Genomic DNA, 24,666 nt, shown 5'->3' with positions numbered 1-24,666 from the left:
TGCTCCCCAGTCATCTAAAAACTCATCTCGTGAGAAAACAAACATAATTAGCATGTAAGGTTTGAGGAGGGCACAAGCAGAACAAGAGATGTTCTTGAATCTGGGCATTTGATGTTAGAGCCTGGCCCTACATCTCTACACAGTGAGTATAATCCTTGGCCAAAAGTTTCTGGACTATTGGTGTTTCTTCCAGGCCTACTCATAGCCCTCATGGCTCTGCAGTATGTTTAGTTGACATCACTACCCAGCTCTTCTGAAAGTGATTTCTTTCTCTCTTCTTGGGAAATGATTCACAAAAATACATTGTGGTTGCCTGAATGAAAATGTCCCCAGTAGTCCACTAAGAATTGACACTGTTAGGAGAAGGAAGTGGTATGGCCTTGTTGAGGAAGTGTGACACTGGGGATGTGTAGGTTTATGTTAAAGGGATACATGATTGGACAATAGAGAGGTATGTGGGGAAAGGTCTAGGAAAATGAAGGAGGAGGCAGTAGAAAGGGATTGATGGAGGAGATGAAGGCAGATGTGTTTCTCTCTGCGCATCTCTATCTTGATGAGGTTGTCATGATTATTTCTAAGTGTTTCTATTGGTCTAATTTATCTTATATAGGTAGGCAATTTATATCTTTGTTTATTGGTTGGAAGCTTATTGTGTAGAGGGCTTATGGAATGAGAATTTAACATATAAACCTTTTTGATAAGTTGATCATTGTGAGTCATGTATTTACCGGGCTGTGGAGAATGTGAACTAAGTTCTCGACTTTTAGAGGAGCATCCAGGCCGAGTGGTTTTAGCGTGGTGGCCTGTTGCTCCATGCTGGAACTGGTAGCCAAACTTGCAGACTAAAAGAGAGACGGCTGAGAGAGGGCAGTGTGGGGACCACGTGGTAGAGAAAAAGCCCAGGTGCCAGAACTAGCCCAGGATAAAAGGTTAAGCCACTTTTTAATATTTACTGCAACAGGGATAGGCTCTGAGGTTTCAATCACTCAGTCATAACCAGTGTTGCTCTCTCTTCCTGCTGCCTGCTGATCCAGATATAGAACTCTTAGTCCCTTTCTCCAGCACCATGTCTGCTTGCATGCCACCATGTTTCCACCATGATGATAATGGATTAAAACTCTGAAACTATAAACCAGCTCCAATTAAATGTTTTCTTTATAAGAGTTGCTGTGGTCATGGTGTCTCTTCATGGCATTAAAATCCTAACAAAGACACATCACTCCTATTATTCAGTCTATATACCTCTAGAATTTTCTTTCAGTTCTTGGGCCCTTCTGAGATTCTACCAGGGTTTCATTCTTTGTCCCCTAGGTTTGCTGAGGAAAGGTGAATATTTAGCTGTGCTCACATTGTGTCTTTCAGCATTTTTTTGAGCCTGGAAAGTAACCCTACCTTTCACAATAGTGCTCAGAACCACCTTTGACTTAGTAATGGATACTGAATTTCACTCAAGGCATGGATGATTCTGTTGTGTTTAATATTCTGTAACTATGAACATCCTCCTCAAGAGCTTAACTGTATCCTTGGATCACTGGGTCCTTAGCTTTGGCCATACTACACAATCACAAAAGAAGCTTTCCTAATGCCCAGGTTACACAACAACCATTTCGTCCTTTGGGGGTATGGAGCTGACACTGACACTTTTTAAACATCTCTGGACAATTCTAGTGCATGTCCAGTGTAACCCTGATGTTGGCAAGTGGGTGACCTCCAGTTTCTTCTTCTATCATTTTATCCCTTAACTTTTGAGAAAAGGTTTCACTGAACCTAGAACTTTCTGTTTTGGCCCAACTGACTAGCCCACAATACACAGAGACAGAGAGGTTAAATATTCTTCAAAATGAAGGTGAAAATACTTAACCTCATATAATTTCATGTAACCCACATGTAGCCCAGGGTAGCTTGCAATGTGCTATGTAGCAGAGGATAACCTTGAACTCCTTGAACAAAACCAAAACTATGTTTTGGGTCTAGGGAGAAATAGCAGCACTTGGAATTCTGGAGAAAAGGAAATGGTTAGATTACTCTCTGTTGTGAGAGGTGTTCACACGAACTAATGTCTCCCTGCTTCTATAACGCTAAGCAGTGTTCCACACATGTTTGAATATGTTAACATGCATATTTGAATATGTTAGTGTGTCATTTGTCCTGGTAAAACTGAGATGAAACTCTCACTGGAGAGCCTATTAAAACCGAGACATTTCCCAACGGAACTCACTTCTTAAGGAATGAGGTCTGTGTGGAAGCCACAACTCAGCCTTGCCAAAGTGTCTTTCATGGATCATATTCCTCCAGTTGACCTTGTGAAAGGTGAGTGTGTATGTGAAGAAGTTGCAATGGAACATTCTCTACCCCGACACCCCTGGCCTCAAATTCCTCCAAATCCCCCATGCAGAAGACAAATAGAGATAAAGGGCTAGTTGAAGTTAATTCTTTCTGGTCCTGCCCTGAGGCAGCAGAGGTATTGCTGTGAGTCTAAGTGTTCCCAGAGGCAAAAGCAGCCTTATTCCAGGTTAGTATGCCTCTGCAGGATCCCTAGAGAGTAAGACAAAATAAAAGAAAACATTGATTTTTTAAGGCACTATTTTAATTGGTCAAACCATGGTTCCAGTATATAATTTGGCTCCAGAAAAAAATATTGAATGGGTTGAGGATGCTTCTACCTCAGTAGACAAGAGGTCAGAAGACAGAAGAAGTGCATGGACTAAGGCAGGAACCATGGTCTCTATCACCCACCAACCTGCGCCCACTCTCAGAGGACCAACAGGGGGACATTGTTTTAATTTTCTTTTTACTAACTTGAATCTAATGTCCCCAAACACTGAAAACAAACAAATGATAAAAACAACCTATATTCTTTCTTTCCATTTTCATGAGCATTTTTCTTTGAGGAATTTCTCATCCTTTATCGTTATTGAGGAAGGATACTTTCTTAGGATGATGGTGGTTAAGTCCGCAAATATTTTTAGAGTAGAGGTGATGAAAAAGTTCTAGAAAGATGATATTTAACATACAGAGACAATTACAATAGTATCTAATAATATATTTTTTTATATGTTTTTACTTTTTTTTTTTTTTTTTTGACAAGATCTTCCAGTGAAGCCCTTGCTGGTCTGAAACTTACTTTGCAAACCAAGCTGGTCTTGAATTCATAAATATCTGCCTACCTCTCCAACCCCACCCCAACCCCAAGTACTGGGATTAAAGGCATTCGCCACCACACCTGGTTATTTTTACAACTTTTAAAGCATGCTTGCCTAGAATGTTCAAAGTCCAGGCTTCAATCTTCAGCAGTATATAAACCAGGCATGGCAGCACATGCTTGTAATTCAAGCACTCAGGAAATGGAGACATGAGGGTGAGGAGTTCAAGGTTATCCTCAACCACATAGCAAAGTTAAAGCCAGCCTGAGATACAAGACAACTCCCAGTCTCAAACAAAAACCAAAAACCTTTGGCATTGGTGATTCAGCGTGGAAGGTCTCAGGTTCTGGACCTCAAAGAGTAGGAAAGGAGTTAGGGTCAGATTTTCCTTTGATGGTACATGATTAAAAACTGGTCTTGCGCTCCAGGGAACGTGGTCCTTGGTGCAAGGACGTGTTAACTACGAAACGACAGACCTGAGATACCGAGTTGGTGCTTGGGAATAAGCTGGTGTCGTAGGCTAACTCTGGAGTTCATAAAAAGAAATCTGTTTACCTGAGATAACTAAGGGCACGCATAAATATGACTTATTATATAATCAGCTGCCCTCTGAAGGGCGTCTGAATCCACCTGCTTCCCCAGGCTCCGGTTTCAGCCTTGTGTTCCTTTGAACCTACTTACTAAATCCTGATAAGATCAGCCACAGTAATTGTTATCAACTCTGTGTTTCAAAGTACAAATACAGGCCTCTGAAAAGCACAAATGTTACCTTTTGGCTAAGGCTGATGTCTGGGAATAGAGAGTACTTATAAAAGCAGATCTCGTGAGGCTCAGGCAACCTCAAGCCTGTTTAATTTGTCCCTTAGCTGAGTGTCGAATCTCACTCACTGTTGAATGTGCTGCAGGTTATATTTTAGTCACAGCTAGACACGCCTGTAGGATTTTGCCCTCTCTGGAACAAATAGAGAAGTAACTTGTTCCAGTGGCTGCTCCCAAAAGTCCCTCTATGTGCTCAACAGGATTTTCTTTCCCTGTGAAGTACTGTGAAAGAGAAGGCACACTCTGTTATTTCTGTCTGTGGGGTGGCCTCTTGGAGAGCATTTGACTTCTCTGAACAACAGGAGGGCAAGAATTTGAACATTAGTGTTCAAATAACATGAAAACAAGTTCCTTTTTATTTGTGTGTGTCTAGGACACTGAGGGGTGGGCATGAGTTATGTTTGTGTCTAGGACACTGATGGTGGGTGTGCATTGTGTTTGAGTGTGTGTTTTCTCTCTTCCTCCTTTCTGAGGTTGGAGCTGGAATCCAGAGCCTGGCATTGCTAGGCAAGAGCACTGCCCCGAGCTATGTTTCTAACCAAGGCTGTTGCTGCATCTCTGCAGGAAAGATCCTGACTGGTGGTTCCTAACCCCAAGGATACCATCTGTCCGTCTTCTCTCATGGATGCTCAGCCCCCCCCCCCCCCCCCCCCCCGCCAGTCTGTGGCAAAGACTCCCCCCTGGGAGCCACACTCTAGATATGGCTTGCTTTTCTTTCTCCTGTGTTTTCTTTTCTTTTCTTTTTTTCTTTTGTTTGTTTGTTTGTTTTAGTCAAGACTGGGTTTCTTTATGTAGCCTTATTTATTCTGGAATGTGCTAGAGGCTGGTCTTGAACTCATAGAGATGAGCCTTCCTATGCCGGTTTCTTTTTCTACTCCTTCTCCTCCTCCTCCTTCTTGTTTATTTATTTATTTAATGTATATGAGTACACTGTCACTGTCTTCAGACACACCAGAAGAGGGCATCAGATCCCATTACAGATGGTTGTGAGCCACCATATGGTTACTGGGAATTGAACTCAGGACCTCTGCAAGAGCAGTCAGTGCTCTTAACCACTGAGCCATCTCTCCAGCCTCACTCCTTTATCTCCTCCTTCTTTTTCTTCTTCTGTTATGTGTTGCCTTTCTTAGATAACTTGCCTTTCTTAAATTAACTACCACATGCCTGATGAAACCTCTCAGGCACCATTTTGAATAGTTTTGCTGGAAGGTGGAGCTGATTATACAGACGAGGTGGGGGTGAGGCCCCCAAAAGGTCACCTGGAGGCACTTCTTCCAAGTCTTCTAATTCTTGCTCTCTTCCCACTGTTCACAGTGTAGTTAGGAACAAAATGTTCTGACGGTATGTGTTGGGTTCAGGTGTCTCCTCCAAACTACACAAACACCCCTCTCAGTCAGACAGGGATGGTTTATTGAACATACACCCCAAAACTGACCCATTAGAACCATAGCTCAGAATTCAGGGAGAGATGAACCTGTGGAAAGCTTTCGGGCAGGAATTTGACATTGGGCCAGGACAGGGATGTAAGCTCAGGCAGGAATCTGACTTTAGGCTCAAACAGAGAAGTAGGCTTCAAGCAAGAATACAACTTTGGGCTAGGACAGGGAAGTAGGCTCAGAAGTCAACAAGCTCTTAGAAACAGTGATCCAGGGACTTTGTTTATGGCCTTGCTTGTTCCGTGACTGTGTTTATTGTCTTGCTTGTTCCCTTAACCTAGAACTGGCCTTGTTCCTTGTATGCAAAAAATGGTAAAGAAGCAGACTAGGAAAAAATAAACCTGCCTCAGCCTCAAAACTGGCTAGGGTCATGCTACAATGTTATCTAATAGTCTTTTTTTTCTTTTTATTCCTCATTCCTGCCCTGGAGAACCTGTTGTTGACTGAGCTGGCTTGGTCTTAAGCCACAACATCAAATATCTTTCTCTGTCTGCTTATAAAGGCTAAAACTGCAAAATCCACAGTGAGCTCATACGCAGGTGCAGGAAGGGCTGCCTAGTGGTTAGCTCTGACTCAAGCCATTTTAGACAAAACAGTCCATACGGACCTTTAATTTAATGGGTCCTACATAAAGCTTTGTGGAATTTCTTAAGATTAACAAACCTCACACAGAACATAACAGGATATGTGATCATGACCTTGCTCTGAGTCAAGTTATTTTTCTGTGTCCGTGACTGGCAGGCACATTACAGCAGCAATATGAAATAGCTGACAGGCACTGAACAAAATGGCCACAGCTATGCTGGGGTTCGGGTGGGCAGACCTCAACAGTACACAGGCACAGACATTCAACCCTCTCAATAAAAAGGGGGGTGCGCGGTGGGAACAGGGGAGTGGGAACGGCCTGGTTGCACAATTCTATAATCAGCTCTGCATGAGACCGAATGAAAAGAACTGAAAGCAAGACTTTTTGTTAAGAGGAAAAGAGGACTGGAGCTCAGCCACAGAATGCGCGTGTATCATGTGAAGGTGTTGGGTTCTTTGTATCTTAGTACTGGAAAGGAAGAATGGGAGCACACACTGAGCTAGTTTATATTCGGCCACTAGGCGGCAGCACCACATCTTGACAAGGTTTGGGGGGGAGGCTACCCGGATATTTGAATTCTTTGGACTTTTTTTCAACCACTTAGAAGTATTAAATCGAACTGGAGGGATGGCTCCGGGGTTAAGAGCACTGACTGCTTGTCCAGAGGTCCTGAGTTCAATTCCCAGCAACCACATTGTGGCTCACGACCATCTGTAATGGGATCTGATGCCCTCCTCTGGTGTGTCTGGAGACAGCTACACTGTACTCATATAAGTAGAATAATAAATAAATCTTTAAAGTAAAAAAATTATTAAATCATTCTAAGGCTTGAAAACTGTAAAAATTTTCATCAAGCCAGGCTGGGCACCCAGCCTCAGTCTTGTTGCCCCTTGATGCCTTTGTGATAGTTTCTATTGCTGTTGTGCCGTGGGGTAGCCAGCAAACCTGGGTTTCGGCCAATAAAAAATCTTCACGGCCTGTGATTACACTGAGTGTTTGGGATCCCAGTGTAACTTTGAGCTTTCTCAGGGTGAACTTTTAAGCACAAAAACCATATTCTGGTTTGCCATGCTTCAGTTAACAAAATCAATTAGCCAGAAGAAGAACTATAGAAGCTAAAAGACAACGTTAGTATATTTCCAGACATTCCCAGAAGTGTATGGACTTTGATAGATGAGGCCTATGGTATTGCTCTGGCAGGGAGGGCTGTGTGTGCTGAGTTTACAGCCTGAATGATACTTCCATCATGGAGTCTGTTGTGTTACGTCCTGGGGCTCTGTTACAAGATGGCCAAAAGTAACTTAGGTAGGAAAGGGTTTACTTCAGCTTACAACGGCCAGGTCACACTCTCACTACGGGATGTTAGGATCAGAATTCAAAGCTGGAAGCTGAAGGCTGACTTCCGTCAGTGTTCTTCCTGGCCTGTTCATCTTACTTTGACCACCTACCCAGGGATGGCATCACCCACAGTAAACTAGGTTGAAGGACCCTAGGGGCTTTCACCAGCCTTACACCCACTGTCAAGGTTAAGCCAAGTTCCATTCTCTACCCACAGTTCATAGAAGGAGCAGGAACATTATTGAAAACCCACAGAATGTACTGACTGATAGTCACCTGACCTCCGGTCCCAGATAGAGTTCGAATGCCTGTGACATGCTTGTTAGCCAATAGATTTAAAAGTCAATACTCTTAGTCAATGAGTTTAAAATGTAACCTTGCTGATATAACCTGTACCCCATAAAAAGTATAAAAACTGTTGTAACAGCCTTTTGGGGTCGCCCCTCCTCTGGACATAGTCCCACAGTGTACTGGACTAATAAATCTCTCTTTTTATTCATGAGATCCTCAGATAGATAAGACTTAATTTGGGTCTTCTATTTGGTGCAATGTCTAGAAAGTAAGACTCCCTAAAGGGATGCAAGAGGCCGGTAAACTGAGGACACAGGCCTCAAAAGGCCTCAAAGTCAGGTACCATGCAGTTGTCTTGTCTGTCCTTCTCTTGTTCCTTGTTCTCAATTTTGGTTTGCTCGAGAGCATCTGTAAGTTGTGACCATGAAAAGTCTAAAGGATGCTTCAAGCCCCCATTTGGAACCTGGTTGACACTGGACAGCAGGAGCTGGGGAGTTGTTTGTTTGACTCTGTGTCAGCGTTTGCTGGCAGAGTAGCCTGTTTACCTGTTTTCTGTGCCTATGGCAGGGGTAATGCCTATATGTTTGATTATCAATCGCTAATAATTGTAAGTATTGGCAAGAGCCAACCAAGTCTTGGTGGGGTGAACTGCCTATGTGTTGTTTGTCTGTATTGTTCTGTTCACTTTTGGATTGTTCTTGAACATCTGTGAGTTCTGTGACTGGTCTGTGTGGCCAGTAGCAGTGGATAGACGTGCTTTAATATCTCAGCCATGGAGAATCTGGGGGCTGCCTCAGATTCTCTGGAGAATTCTAGTGAAACTCCACTAGTCAGAGAACCTAGGTGGCTGTGGATCATAAGAATGCATTCTAGTCAGTTTTTCTCCTGCCTGTGGCATTTGTGGCAGGGACACTCAGGATTTTTGTTTCTGTTGTATGTGTGTGAATTTGGACTGATGTTATTTTTGGACATGGGACAGAGTACCTTTACCCCTTTGAGCTTGACTTTAGACCATTGTAAAGATGTTAAAAAGAAGAGTCATGATCTTTCGGTAGAAATTTAAAAGTCTAAATGGGTTACACTTTGCTCATCCAAGTGACCTACATTTAGAGTCTGGTGGCCAGCAAACAGAAACTTCTTGCCTTTGATTCAGTTAGTAAGGAGGAGAAATTTCCATCCAGGGGTGGGCAGATACTCCAGTCAGATTCCTTACATCCTGGTCTGGGAGAATCTGGTAGCAGACTCTCCTGCATGGGTCCAGCCCCTTTTGCCTTCACCTTCAACCCAGATCCTCATTTTACAGAGCCCCACACCGCCTAAGAAAGAGATTCTACAGGACTCTTCCTCCTCCAACCTCCTTCTCCTAGATCCCCCCTTTTCTGATAACCCTAGAGGGCTCACTGACCTTTTAGATTTTGTTTTGTTCACCCACCACCTACCTGGGACTATTGCCAGCAGCTTTTGCAGATTATCTTTACCATGAGGAAAGAGAAAGTATTATTCTAGAGACCAGAAAGAATATCCCTGGGGCAAATGGGACTCCCACTCAGAACCCTGCTGACATAGATGAGGGATTCCCTCTCCAAAGAAGACCAGACTGGTACTACAACTCTCCTTAAGGTAGGGATCACCTGAAGGTCTACCACTAGACTCTTTTGGCAGGTCCCAAGGGGGTTGCAGGATGACCCACCAATTTGACAAAGGTACGTGCGTTAAGGTTAAGCAGGGACCAGATGAGTCGCCCTTAGCCTTTTTAGAGCAGCTCATGGATGCATCCCAGCAATTACACCCTATGACCTCTGCAGCAAGGAGCACAGAGCTACTGTGACTATGGCTTTTATAGACCAGGCTAGTAGAGACGTCAGGGAAAAGCTTCAGAGACTAGAGGGATTATAGGATAGGTCGTTGAGGGACTTAGTGTGGGTTGCTGAGAAAGTTTACCATAACTGAGAGACAGGAGGAGAAGCAGCAGAGGAAGAGAAAGGAAGAAGATGTCTGTGTGTGTGTGTGTGTGTGTGTGTGTGTGTGTGTGTGTGTGTGTAAGAGAGAGAGAGAGAGAGAGAGAGAGAGAGAGAGAGAGAGAGAGAGAGAGAGAGAGAGAGACAGAGAGTGGGAGAAGAGGCAGGAAAGGAATTTACAGACAATCCTGGCCACAGTGAGAGAGAATCAGTAACCAAGTCTGGCACTAGGAAGGAGCCTCTCGACAAGGATCAGTGTGCTTACTGTAAAGAAAAAGGCCACTGGGCCAGATATTGTTCCAACAAGAAGAAAAGAGGACCCCAAACAACAGGACCTCTGGGCCCAAGGCCACAAAGTGCTGGCCATACAAGAAGACAGTGACTAGGAGGGACGGTGTTCAGACTCCCTCCCCAAGTCTAGCACAACCTTGAATGTGGAGGGGAAACCTATCCAGTTCCATGTAGATACAGGATCTCAGTCCTCTGCCCAGCTATGAACTGAGGGACCATGTCAAATAAAAAGTCTTGGGCTCAAGGGGCTACCAACACCAAACAATATTCATGGACTACCCAAAGATCTATGGATCTCAGAGTGGGCCGGGTATCCCACTTATTTATAGTAATGCCAGACTGTCCCTGCCACTTGCTTGGGAGAGACCTCCTAACTAAGATGGAGGCACAGATTCACTTCCACCCTGATAAACAGGTTAGAGGGCCAAAAGGAGAACCTGTACAGGTCCTAACCCTTCAGCTGGAGGACAAGTATCAACTCTTTGAGCAAAACCAGCCCACCTCAGATAAGATGGACTGGTGGTTGTAGGTGTACACAAGCCTGGGTGAAAACTGCAAGAATGGGAGAGGCTAAGAACCAGCCTCCAGTCCATAGAGAACTGAAAGCCCAGGCTAACCCAATAGTGGTGCATCATCAACCCACGTCAAAGGAGGCACAAGATGGGATCAAGCCACACATTGCCCAGCTACTCCAACTAGGGGTTCTGCATCTGTGCCAATCAGCCTGGAACACACCTCTCCTATCGGTATGGAAACCAGGAACCAGCAGCCACCGGCTTGTTCAAGATCTCTGAGAGGTAAATAAACAGGTGGCCGATCTCCACCCCATGAACCCTAACCCCTATAACTTGCCGAGCTCATTGCCCCCGTCAAGAACCTGGTGTACAGCACTGGACTTGAAGCAAATGCATCAATGGACTCATCTAGAGGTCAACAAACTTGTGAGGACCATCTTGTGGTGAAATTCTTTTGTGCCAGATTTAAGGTGTCTATGGGATAAGTAGAGTTTGAATGCCTGTGGCATGCTTGTTAGCCAATAGATTCAAAGGCCAATACACTTAGTCAATAAGTTTAAACGCAACCTTGTTGATGTAATGTGTATCCATAAAAAGTATAAAAACTGCTGTAACAGCCTTTCGGGGTCGCCTCTCCTCTGGATGTAGGCCACCCCAGCGAACTGGACTAATAAATCTTTTGCTTTTGCATCGATCCCTGTTTCATTCAAGGTAGCATCAAATAAATATGACTCAATTTGGGACTTACATAGTAAGTATTAACCAAGAGAATGTACCACAGGCTTGCACACAGGCCAATCTTGTAGGGACATTTCCCCCAATTGTTGTTTTCTCTCAAATGAGTCTAGATGTGTCAAGGTGACAGAAAACAAGAACTAACCAGGACATCTGAATAGCGGGAAGAACGAGGCTCAGCTTTGTGTCTCCCAGGAGCAAGATGCTAAAGTACAGTGATCAACAGATAGGTATGGTGTTCCAAGAGCTTATTAAAGCAAACACATGATTATAGGGCAGACAGGCTCCTGTTAGGTGGAGGGGCTTCGAGATCAGACTTGGGAAAGCAGGAGAGAGTCACCAGGAGGCCTGTGTCACTCCAGGACCTGAAAAGTAAGAAGGACCTCTTTTAAGACAGAGGAGGGTCAGACAAGTCAGATTGCATTGTTGGGAGAGATGCTGGGTTTTCATAGTCCTCTCTACCACAGTGGATAAATGATAAATTCCAGGAGTTTCAAGGCAGCCTGACCAATACAATGAGATGCCATCCCCAAAAGGAAGGGAAGTCTAGTATGGCATATTTCTATAATCTTAGCACCGGGAAAGCTGAAACAGGAGGGTCAGGAATTTAAGGCCAGTCTTAGGAATGTATTGAGTTTAAGGCCAACAATCTGTCTCAAACAAACCAGCAAAAAAAAAAAAAAAAAAAAACGAAGGGAAGGAAGGAAAAAATATAGATGGTGGTTATGATAGACACATTTAATCCTAGAACTAGGGAGGAAGAAGCAGGTATATCTTTGAGTTGGAGGACAACCTGATCTACTGAGTTCCAGGATAGCTAGACTACACAGAGAAACTCTTGGAGGAGGTGGGGAGAAAGAAGGGGGAGGGGAAGGAGGAGGAAGGAGGAGAAGGAAGGGAAAAAGGATAGAGAGAAGAAAGGAGGGGGAGAAAGGGAGGGAGGGAACAATGGAGGGAGGGAGGGAACAACAGGGAGAGGGAAGAAAAGAGGGAGGGAGGAAAAGAGGGTGAGAGAGAGGGAGGGAGGGAAGGAGGGAAGGAAGGAGGAAGGAAGCAGGAGGGAAGAAAAAAGGAAAAAAGGAAGGAAGAAGGATATTAAAAAAGAAACAAAGGAAGGGGCAGAAGGAAGGGGAGAGGGAAGGAATATTCAAGTTTAAGACTCCATGTAGCTATTCGCCCATTGTTAGACAACTGACCAGTTGATTTACTTTTGAGTTTCAACTTTCTAGTCTGCAGTATAGGTAGGTATGCAGTCAGCATCTCGCTGGCTATCAGTGAGACAACAGGCACAAACTTGCTACAGAATATTGGTCACCATGGAATAAATAATGATAGGATAAACAGGCAGATTATTATGTCTTTATGAAAAGGGAAACAGGGTAGACTATTGTAAGTCTCTAAAAATTAATATAAAATTTTATATGATGACATAAATGTAAAGTTATAATTGTTACAACAAACTGTATATTCGTTCAGATTTTATTTAAGGTATATATGCATATATAACTAATTTTAAAATATAACATAAAGTCCTGGTCTTTTAGAAAAAGATTTAATTATTTATTTTATGTATATGAGTACACTGCAGCTGTCCTCAGACATCATAAGAGGGCATCAGATCCATTAGAGGTGGTTGTGAGCCACCATGTGGTAGTTGGGAATTGAACTCAGGACCTCTGGAAGAGCAGTCAGTGCTTTAACCACTGAGCCATCTTACCAGCCCAAGTCCTAATCTCTTGAAAACTACCATCATGAACTGTTAAGGATAATTAAGCTTAGTTAGTAGTCAGTCAACTTAAATTAGATATCTATCCAGCTGAGGCCTAAGCTTTGATACTTTGAAAGGTCTCAGAGTCTTTATTTTTGCCTAGCAAGTCACGAGGGTTATACAACACCATTGGCTTCCATTTTTATCCATTTGTAGATTGAGTTGACATAAAGAATTTAATGTTATCTGCAACCTTGAGAAGTGAGACTATCAGTTCTTTATGTTTAGATCCAAGTATGGAGTAATTGTGGATAACAGGACCTGCCTCTAACAAGCCGTAATGACCTGACTTGAAGAAATTCAGTATCCCTCATATTGAAGTGACTCCAGTGTTCATGGTGGTGCTTTCTACGTGGGATGTCTGCTCACAGAACACATCATTAGTCGCACCCCAAATAAGCCGGGGTGGCAGCTGAATCAGATTCTCATGGTCTTCACTCGGCATTGACTTCGAGGGAAGTGTCCCCTGTTCTCATCTCAATGATCTGTCAGTGGATCATTGTCCCCAGCATGTCACTCTCAGATTCCTTCAGTCCCTTCCCTGTCAGATAAGAACCACACACTTGAGGCTGGTGCACTTTCCCATTAGAGCATCTCTTGCTTCACTTCCTCTTCTTTACAAAACTGAGAAGTTAGGGCAGGTCTGGCCCCACCCTGCATCTGTCTGTGGTCTGCAAGACTGAGCATTGGTGGTGAAATGAAGTTGGGCAAGTGACAAATTCAGTCTGGAATAAGAAAAAAAATGAAGCAGAAGATGTTTAGGTTTGTCACTGGGCTGACTGCTGTGTCCACGATTCTTTTATTCTTGTCTCTGAACAAATTAGTGCCACAAAAATCCCAGAGAATAAGAAGAAACATTCATAAAGCTTTGGTCCTTGCAGAAGTCTGTGACATGATTGTGGCAGAGAGAGAAATATGTTTGGTTAAAATATACCCATTGCCCCACTGAAGAACAGAACTGGCTGAGAATATTTACGTCCAAATCACTACATAGTGAGCCCTCTGTTTGCAGAAGAGGCTGTGTTCCCTTTGGCTTATGTGATAGTTGTTCACAAAGACTTCGGTAAGTTTGAAAGGCTCTTCAGGGCCATTTACACTCCCCTAAATGTCTGCTGTGTTCACATGGATAAGAAGACCACACCTGCTGTCAGAGATTTGGTGAGAGTACTTCTGCGTTGCTTCTCAAATGCCTTTCAGGCCTCACAGAGGGAGTCTGTGGTCTACTCAGGCTTCTCCTGGCCCCAGCCTGATCTGAACTGCATCAAAGGTCTGAAGACCCCCGAGGTCCCCTGGAAGTATGTCTTCAACATCTGTGGGCAAGACTTTCCCCTGAGAACCAACAAAGAGTTCAGTACCTAAAAGGGCTTAAGGGGGAAGAATCTCACTCCAGGGGTTCTGCTCTCTCCTCATATCACCAGGACTAAATATAAATACTTGGAACAAAGATTCTGGCTGTTTTCCTTCATGCTGTGGATGTATATACCAAAATCCCCTCCTTATAACCTCACCGTTTATTCTGGCACTGCCTATGTGGCTCTGACGAGGGAATTCGTTAAGTTTGTCCTTGAGGAAAAGATGGCTGTTGACTTACATGAGTGGTCAAAAGATCACCCTCTGATGAACAATTCTAGGTAACACTAAATAGGGTTCCAGGTATGTCAGACTTACCTTCAATTGTGTATAAAGTAATAAGTGTGTGTGTGTGTGTATGTGTGTGTGTGTAAGTATATATATATGTATATATATGTAAGTTACATATAGTATATATATATATATGTAAGTATATATATGTATATACATGTAAGTTACATATAGTATATATATACTTACATATAGTATATATACAGTATATATATATATATATATATATACTAGTTATACATGTGCAGAAAAGTTTTCAAGATTTTTCATAAAATTATTTATTCTCGTAGAAAATCTGGGAAGTGCAGAAAACAAACAAGAAAGCCCCAAAATACACTTGGCTCTTATATCTGTCCATCTTAACATATGTCTGTCTATCTGTCTGCCTGTCTGCCTATCTATCGATCGATCAATCTATCTACCTACCTACCTACCTACCTATCTATTGATCTCTCTGTCTCTCTGTGTCTCCTCTGTCTCTCTCTGTCTATCTATCTATCTATCTATCTATCTATCTATCTATCTATCTATCTATCTGTCTGTCTGTCTGTCTATTTTGTGTTGAAGATTGAATCTAGGCTCTTGAGCCTCCCTTCAGTCTCTGCATTGCTGAATGTAGTTTAATTGTAGTGATGATGTAATGCTGAATGTAGTTTGGTCCTAGTGATGATGTAATTTTGTATCCCTGATGCTTTCACTCAGCCAACTGCCACATGACACTCTCTAAGCTGCTGAAAGCATTTGCTTTCACAGCCCAGGCAGACCACACTTTATTCTCCAGTACTTGATAATCCTCCTGGTTTGCTTTGTTGAATAGAATCTAATATTAGCCTACAGGGGAATGGGTTTTATTATGACATTTGCATTCGCATAGGTCATTCTGCCTAATAATATTTATTTGACCCCAACGCCTCCTTCTCTCCCTTCTTTATCCAGTTCCTTCTCTCCCTATGAATAGTCTTTCTTCCTCTTTTTCTCCTTCTCCTTCTCCTCCTTCATCTTTTTTCTTTTCCTTCTTCTTCTTCACCAACCCCCATATAGAAAGCATGCTATAGTTGTCTTTTTCTCTTAGTTGCTTCTGCTATTTTCCCATCCTTCTAGACACCCCCACTCCCCAACAGCTCCTTCCTGTTTGCTTTGTAAAATGCTACTGTAGCCAATGTCAAATAACACCATATACAAGTCACATCTTCTGCATGCACTAACTTCACCACACTTAGTGTTAAGTGTTTGTTTGTTTACTTGCTTGATTGATTGTTTATTGAGGCAGAGTTTAATCTACATATCCCTGGATGTAATGAAACCTGATTTGTAGGCCAAGATGGCCTACTTAGATGTGCCTCTGCCTCCTGAGGTCTGGGATTAAAAGGAACAATCAAGGCCCAGCCTGTTTAGTCTTTTGACATAAATTGCTAGACTTGGTAGAGGCACGGGTCTTTAATCCCAGCTCTGGAGAGCAGGCAGAAGCAGGCTGAGGCAAGCTGATCTCTACAAATTCCAGGCCATCCTGGTCTGCAGAGCAAGCTCCAGGACAGCCAGGACTGTACAAAGAAACACTGTCTTAAAAGAAACAAAGAAGAAAGAGAAAAGAAAAATAAAGTTACTAGGTTACAAGAGGAACATTTGAAGTTCTGATACACAGGATCCAATTGCTCTAACACAAGCTTCCATAAGCCCAGAAGCATACAAGCTGGCTTAGTTTATTTTGTTTTTTGCTAACAATGGCAAATCTGTTGTATTTTTTAAAATCTTTTTGAATTAACAAAAAATGACATTTTCCCTTTTGTTTCTAAAACATGAAGATTAAATACTTTTGATTTAGTTGTTTTTATTGTTGTCTTAGTCACCAGCTTTCTGTAAAGTTGAATAGAGTGTGAAAGTGAAGGGGGAGAAAGAGTACAGCCTCCAGGGGACTGTGAGAATTGAGATCAGCGCGCGCGCGCGCGCGCACACACACACACACACACACACACCACAAACACACACTACAACACACAGCACACATAGGCCCTCAGGTGGCTGCTCCCCGTGGCCGCTATTTTCTAGTCTCTGGGGTGTGACTGGAGGCAGACAATTCTTTCCATGAGCACTTTCCAGCCTTTCTTGTTCCACTCATAAACAATGCAGTGAACTGCCTTTGCCTCACAAGAGGCTAAGAGGATTCCCACAGAATGCCTCTATGGAAGGCTTCCAGGCAGTGGTATCCCTCTGGGAACCCATTCTGTGGAGAAGAACTGGCTGGAAAAATACATGGAGAAGGAAATCGAAAGGACTTGGTTTCCTTGCCATGACCTTTGTCTAAATCCTGCCCCCCCTACCACCTTATGGTGGCATCTAAGACCCATGAGGCTTGGACCCATTTGGCTTAGTCTTATATTCTATATTTTCAGAACGAGTGCAGTGATTGGTGGGAGGGGGGATGGATGGACGAGTGAATCGCACTTGACCATGGCACCTAAGATTTCTATTTAAAGATGTTTTAAATATGAAGTATGTTGCAGGGAGAAAGGGATGAAGAAGATCCTGGAAGGGCTGGAGGGGAAAGACGGTGATGACCAAAACGCACCGTACACATCTGTGGATAACGAAACGAAAATAACAACACTCTAACAGTATTTTTTTTCTTACTATAGTTTCCCCCCTTTACTAAGTAAATTTATATTTAGAATGTGACCAAGTATCTCTATCAAATACATCTGCTTAAATGTGGGGGAAATGCAAAGAAAAAGTTAAAGTACATGATAATATGAGACGTGGAAAAATACTGGTATTGGTATTAAAACCAGCACATGTGTCTGAGATTTTTACTCTGGCCTATGTATCCAGGGCATTATTTCTTATCTGTCATGTTTCTCCACTAGTATTCATGGATATACTAAAGATTCAAAATGACATTTGACCTTCCACAAAAAAATAAGGCTTATCTTATGTTCCCCAGTTTCCTTTGTTGAAACTAGTAAAAACAAAACAAAACAATAAAGCAGTCCTCACTGAGAATTCCGTGGAAAAGATTCTGGTACTAAGAAAGGCAAAAATGCTTGTGCCCTGGATGTGGCTTAAGCCGTGGGTTTTAAAAACCATCGGGCTCGGAGAAATGACTGTCCCCCTTCCAACTGGTTGAAGCTTAGCCCATTTCATTGGCTAAGGCCACAAAACCTCATCCAGTGAAGAATTTGGAGCTTGACGCTGCCCCTCTCCCATTTTCACCTCTTAGTCAAAGCTCAGTCAGGGGAGAGAAGACCCTAACACTTCTTTTAACTCTCATGAACTCTAAGCGCATCTCATGATGCAAATGGACTGTGACAATCTCCTTATTCTTTCAGACAAGGGGACAGTTACAGATTTTAAGAGATAACTGGCACTGTCTGGATTTAAAATGTACATCAATCCATCTTTTCCATCAGTTTGAACTTTATTCAATCAATAACAGGCTAATGTGACAAATGAACTCCAGGACCAGGGGGCTAGTGACATGGCTTAGTGGGTTAAAGGGCCTGTAGCCAATCCTGAGGACATGAGTTCAATTCCCCAGGACCTGTATGGGACACACACACACACACACACACACACACACACACACACACACACGGTGTAGAGAGTATGAAAGCATGTGTGCACACACACACAAAAATTAATAATTTTTTTAAAAGAAAGGAAGAGGGCTGGAGAGATGGCTCGGTGGTTAAGAGCACTGGTTGCTCTTCCAGAGGTCCTGAGTTCAATTCCCAGCATCCACATGGTGGTTCACAACCATCTGCAATGAAATCTGATGCTCTCGTCTGGTATCTGAAGATAGTTACAGTGTACTCATATACAAACTACCTAACTAAATAAATAAATCTTTTTTAAAAAGGCAACCTGGGACCCTGTAGAGTTGCAAGTGTATGAGGACCTTCCTTCTAATTTTAGATCAACTAAGCAAATTAACATGTCTTTTCTTTTTTAAATTTCATTTACTTTTGAGAAAAACTCTCATTGTATGGCTCATTCCAGCCCTAGACTCCATCCTTCAGAGCCTGCCTCCCAGGGACTAAGATGACTGCTGTGCATTTCTGCCCCCTGCCTTTGTTGAAACTTAGTGGAGCCTATTTCCTCAGTTGGTTACACGTTGACCAAAGAAAGCACCAGCTGGTTCATTGCACACTGGTCTATAAGACACAGGGAGACTGGTGTTCCCGGGCTTGATGACCCTCCCCAGGGTTGGACCTGTTTCTTCGACCTCTGTTCTAACTGAGAAGTCCACTGAAACTTAACAAGGGAGGTGACACTCATTCTTCTCCTTCTTCTTCTTCCTCTTTTTCTTTCTCTTCTTCTTCTTCTCCTCCTCCTTCTTTTTTAAGGGCTAAAGCTTTCTTACAAAAGGAGTTAACTGAGAGGGCCTCTCCAGTCTTTCTGTGTCCTCTTCCTTCCCAATATATACCTCCAGGGGAGACCAAGGGTCCATTATAGAATATATACTTCCAGGGGAGGTCAAGGGTCCATTATAGAAGAGATGCCTGGAAGAATGAAATGTGCTAATTTTTTCCCAAAGTCCTTTAATTCATCCTAGGTGCTGTTGAGAATCTTCTGGTGGAACCAGTAGGAATTCTAGATCTCATCTTCAAGATCCACCATGTCTACGTCCCAGGGAGCTTTTATCTTCCTTTGTCGTTCGGGCTGTGGCTGACTAGTCGTAGTTGACTTGGAGGGGACTTCCACTTCCATGGCTGCTTTCTCTTTGTGGGCAAGTCGGATCTGCTGCAAGACATCCCTGCGCTTCGTCCCAGAGAGTATGGCATTGTCGCGGGCACTGAATGCCTGCTTCTTGAGGTGGTGCCTCGTAGTCACCCTTTCGTCTGCCTGTCACAGCCCTGACCACCCGGCGCTTTCATCGGGAAACACCAGGGAGGTGCCATTACTACACCAAGAGGCTCACTCCCGGAGCCACCCCTGATACTCGTCTTAATGTAGTTTCCATAACTAATATAGAACAAGACCCACAGACACCATGTTTTCATTTCCTTAACTTCAAAATCAGATTGCGAACTTGATCAGAAATAGACACCCGTAATAATTCCAGGGTCTAAGATATATTCAAAACCTAAAAATATTTCCACCCTTATAAAATACCTGTGATGGTTAATCTTGTTTCTCAACTTGAAATATCTGGAACGAAGAAAGCTCAGTTGAAGCCTCTCTCAAACTGGCTGCTGGGCATGTTTTGGGGGATTTTCTTTCTTTCTTTTTTTTTAAGATTTAATTTTTATTATTAATTATATATAAGTACACTGTAGCTGTCTTCAGGCGTACCAGAAGAAGGCATCGGATCTCATTACAGATGGTTGTGAGCCACCATGTGGTTGCTGGGAATTGAACTCAGGACCTCTGGAAGAGCAGCCAGTGCTCTTAACCACCGAGCCATCTCTCCAGCCCCTTGGGGCATTTTCTTGATTAGTTATGATGTAGGGCGGCCCAAACTACTGTGGGCGGTACTATTCCTAGGTGAGTGGGCCTGAGCTATATAGGAAAAGTTGCTAAACAGGAGCCTCGGAGCAAGGTACCAATAATGGTCATTCCTCCATTTTCTGTACGTCATTTCCTGTCTCCAAGTTCCCGCTGGAGTTCCTACCTCCTTCCTTTCATGACGGACTGTACGCTAAGATGAAATAAACACTATCCTCCCCAAGTTGCTTTCGATCATGGCCTTTATAAACAGCAACAGAAAACCAACCACAACAGCGTCCAACCTAAAACTATAAATACGCTCAAGCCAAACCTGTTGATTTTCTTCAACAAAGCGAGGCTGTCAAAACTGTGGTTTGGGCCTCACCTCCTTGCTCAGCACTAAGCCCTCAAAGCCCCGACGGCCAGGCACACCCACACAGAAGGGCTCTCTGGACCTTTCAGCTCCAACCTTGTTCTACCTCAGTCACATTTCTTGGCTGAACTTGACAAGACCAGCTTCGTTTCCCTCCCCCTAGTACCCTGTTTTCAGCCATCTTCAATTAAACCCTGGAACCTGATCATTTTCCAACTTATCCTTCCCAGCCTGTCTTCAAGGTCTAAACTTAGCTCGGACACCACTGAGCTGCCGTGAGCAGGGTGTTAAGGCTGCCTGGCCGCCATAATCTTCCAGTAGCTACACAACACCAGTGTGATTTTAGTTTAGAACTAAAGGGGGGGGGATCTAAAACTCATGGGTGACTAGCTTTGAAGGGAAACCCACATCCAGAGGCTTTTGCCAGAATCTTCTCCAGACTGAGATACAGGGGTTGCGCAAGGGTTTGTCTTCTCAAATTACACCCGGAGGGTGCAAGAGCAGGGGATCACGTGACTGTGGGTAGCCTCCTCCCTTCACCCAACTCAGGGAACTTTCTAACCAGGATCCCTGGTTATTTTAAACCCCTGGTGCTTCAGGCTATTTCCTGTGGCTTCAAACATTCTGGAGAGTGAGGCTCCGAATTCAACAATAGTAAAGCATTAAAAATGTAAGTTTAAAAGGGGGAGGGGTGGGTTTGGAGAGTAGGAAGCGAACCCAACCAGATGCCTGAAACTTCATATTTAAAAAAAAAAGAAAAAAGAAAAAAGATCCAAGGCTTTGCTTTCTCTGACATCACACCAGGCTTTCCTAGATTCAAAAAGTTCCCACCGGGGTCTATGACTCCTAAGATGTCGTGGTAAAGTGAATTGTGGGAAATCTACATTGGGTAGCACAGGTGAGACTGAAGAAATCCCTTTCCACAGGCACTGGTGTAAATCCAGTTCTCAGTATACAGTTAACTCGGTGTAATAGAAACTAGTTAGTGGCCTTCGGTGAGACTACGTTCTGAGGAGGTAGCAATATGTCCCGTTGACCTCTGAAACGAATACACACCGTGGGATTTCTCGGATGGTCAGCAGGTCTATCCCGGTTCCTGATTTCTTTCTCCCCGTCATCCCCAGAATTTGGAATTTCGGGTTCCAACTTTGAACTAATAGCCAAGCTGGATTGAGACTTCTCTTTTTCCCTTGGGTCGTTCCTCTTGTTGGTCAAGCGCAGAACTCAGGCTATGGAATGGCTACCTCTGGGGCAGTGAAGAGGCTCCAGAAAGAAAGGCTTTCAGAGATGGCTAAGAGCACTTGCTGTGCTCGCAGAGGACTAGGGTTCAGTTGCCTCCACCAACAGGGTCATTCAGAGATGTTTGTAAGTCCTGTTTGAGGAAATCTAACAGCCTTCCTGTGACTTCCTCCAGCCCAGGCAAGCAATGGTACATCTGTAAATGTGGGTAAAACATTCATGCACATAAGGTAAAAATAAATCTAAAAAAAAACAGCAAAGTATAATTATGCTCACTCTTATTATTTATGGGTGTGTGTGTGTGTGTGTGTGTGTGTGTGTGTGTGTGTGCGCGCGCGCGCATGAATGGGTATGTACCTCTGTGTGCATATAGAGGTCAAAGGACAACCTGTGGGTCCCAAGAATGGAACTCAGGTGGTCAGGCTTGTTGGCCCGTGCCTTTCCTGCCATCGTCTTAAAGGCTCATTATTCATTCTTTTCTATTCATTCTATTATTGCTTCATAACAAAACCAGAGAGCTGCAAAGTCTAGAAACGGTGAGGTAATTCCAGGTGCCACCACTCCTGGAGCATCTGTAAGGGGTATAATGAGGCCAAGATTTCAGTGAAGGCCAAGTAGAGAGCTGACTTCATCATCTAGATAAACTAGGAGATAAGCCCGTGGGAATGGTTGTACCAGTTCAGGCAAGCATACTTAGGCACTGACATCTGCCTTTTCTCTTTCCCACGGTCAAGTTTATCGGAGCTGTACAGTGAGTGTCTATGTGAAGAGATTCGAAAGATTAGTACAGGGCTGGAGAGATGGCTCAGTGGTTAAGAGTACTAACTGCACTGCCAAAGGTCCTGAGTTCAATTCCCAGCAACCACATGGTGGCTCAACCATCTGTAACGAGATCTGAGGTTCTCTTCTAGTGTGAATGAAGGCAGCTCCAGTGTACTTATGTACATTAAATAAATCTTTTTAAAAACACACTTATACATATACATTAAAAAGTGAGGGCTGGAGAGATGCCTCAGTCATTAAGAGCACTGACTGCTCTTCTAGAGGTCCTAAGTTCAAGTCCCAGCATCCACATGGTGGCTCCCAACCATCTGTAATGAGATATAATGCCTTCTTATGGTGTGTCTGAAGACAGTGACACTGTTCTCATATATAATAAATAAATAATTTTTTTAAAAAAGAAAGAAAAATTAATACAAATTAGAGAAATTGTTTTCTTCTTAGGAAAGATCTCCCAACCCCCCATGTTGAGGAAGTGATGTGTTCTGCAGCATGTCAGATGGACACCTTAAAGAAAGTTACTTCTGTTGGAGTCACACAGACAAGACTATCTATAGCTAAATCACACAGCACAACCAGTTCCTGTAGCAACTAGAGACTGTGTGAGACCTGAGGCTTTGCCCACAGGTCCTTTGTGGAGATCACTCCCAAGGCCTCAGTTACCTGTGACACAGAGCTGGAAACCAGCTGTGGAAAATCCAACCTTCAGGGACTCCTCGTGTGCTGAGAGTGGTCCTGAAACGGTGAAAAGAAGCCGCATGGAGAGGACGGACCGGCATCTCTGTAACTGACAGGAAATAAACTCATGTCTTCCTGTTTGTTTTGTCAAATTTCTTTCTTTATTTTTTACTAGTTTGCAATTGTCTATGTGTGCACACACAGCATGGTAGTGTACACAAACGAAAAGAACAACTTTCAGAAGTCTGTTCTGAGCCATTTCAAGAGCCTTTAGTGCTTTGGTTTCCTGTGTGTGTGTGTGTGTGTGTGTGTATGTGTGTGTGTGTGTGTGTGTGTGTGTGTGTGCATGTGTGTGTATGCGTGCACGCATGTGTGTGCACGCTCGTGTGCATGCACACTTTATTGTTTGTTCTGGTACTCTGCCACTTCTGCCTCAAAGTCATTTGTTAAAGAATTGTATTCATTGTCTGAAGTTTATTCTCTTATGTTTGACCAAGGATGATAAAACCCTTCTTATGCATAAAGGCACACCTTTTAAGCTGTTTACAAATCTGAACTGGATATAGTGACACACCCTTGGAGTCACTGCTGCTTGGAGACGGAGTAGGAGCTGAGCCAGTCTCCATCAAGAGTAACGTGGAAAAAGCCACTTTGCAGAGGAACACTGGATGCCCTTTCTTACCCCGGCTTCATCATATGCATAGAGCATTTGCAGAATCAAAGCTCTCCCCCCACCCTGTGGAGGGAGGGGCTATAAAATACCATATGCTGTCTGCCCGGACTGTCTTAGGATCTTTCCTCAGCTCCCTAGCATACATCCATTTTGGGCCATGCCTTGCCGGTTTCTCTGTTGATTTCCACCGTATCTAATTTAAAAGGCAAGATGACTCCCACCATCTCCTCCTCCTCACAGCTGCCAGGATTTTCACCTAACCTGTACTGTGTACTTCTCTTAAACACTAATGAACTAGCCCTGATGTCTGTCTGTCTCTGTCTCATCCTCTGACTCTGTCTGTCTGTCTCTCCCTCATTTTTGTTTGTTGTTTGGTTCGGGTTTTCAAGACAGGGTTTCTCTTTGGAGCCCTGGCTGTCCTGGAACTCTCTTTATAATATCAGACTGAACTTGAACTCAAAGTGATCCACCTGCCTCTGCCTCCCAAGTGCTGGGATTAAAGGTATGCACTGCCCAGCTCTGAATCCATTTCTAATTTCGTGTATGAATGAGACTAAGAACCTCAAAAGGGATCCTCTGTTTCCCCAGCAAAACTGGAGAGGCCAGGGTAGAAAAATCAATTGTGGTCAGCCATTACAGGTCAGCCTGGGCAATAAATAACCGAAACTTCTGACTCCGGGAGTCTGTGTCTAATGTTTAAGCCTGACTTGTCTCCTCTCTCTTACTTCACTGGACTTCACAGTACTCTTCCTGGATCCTAAGTGGGAAAACATGAAACAAACTTGCCATTTAAGTAACTGTAGCCTCCATGGAATTTGGGGTTGATGGGAAGTTGCTGGTCTTTGGAATATTTTTGTTTTAAACAATTAGCCTTTATTCTTGGTGTCTCGGCTGCTTCATCTGGGGAGTTAAATGGTGATGCCCTCACAGTAGTTAATGTTGCCTTTTTAAGGACTTCCCTAGCAGGGCAGAAAATTA

Source organism: Micromys minutus (assembly GCF_963924665.1).
Source record: "Micromys minutus genome assembly, chromosome: 1".
Classification (NCBI taxonomy): domain Eukaryota; kingdom Metazoa; phylum Chordata; class Mammalia; order Rodentia; family Muridae; genus Micromys; species Micromys minutus.
The sequence above is the reverse complement of the archived record's forward strand: the minus strand, read 5'-3'. Positions refer to the sequence as shown.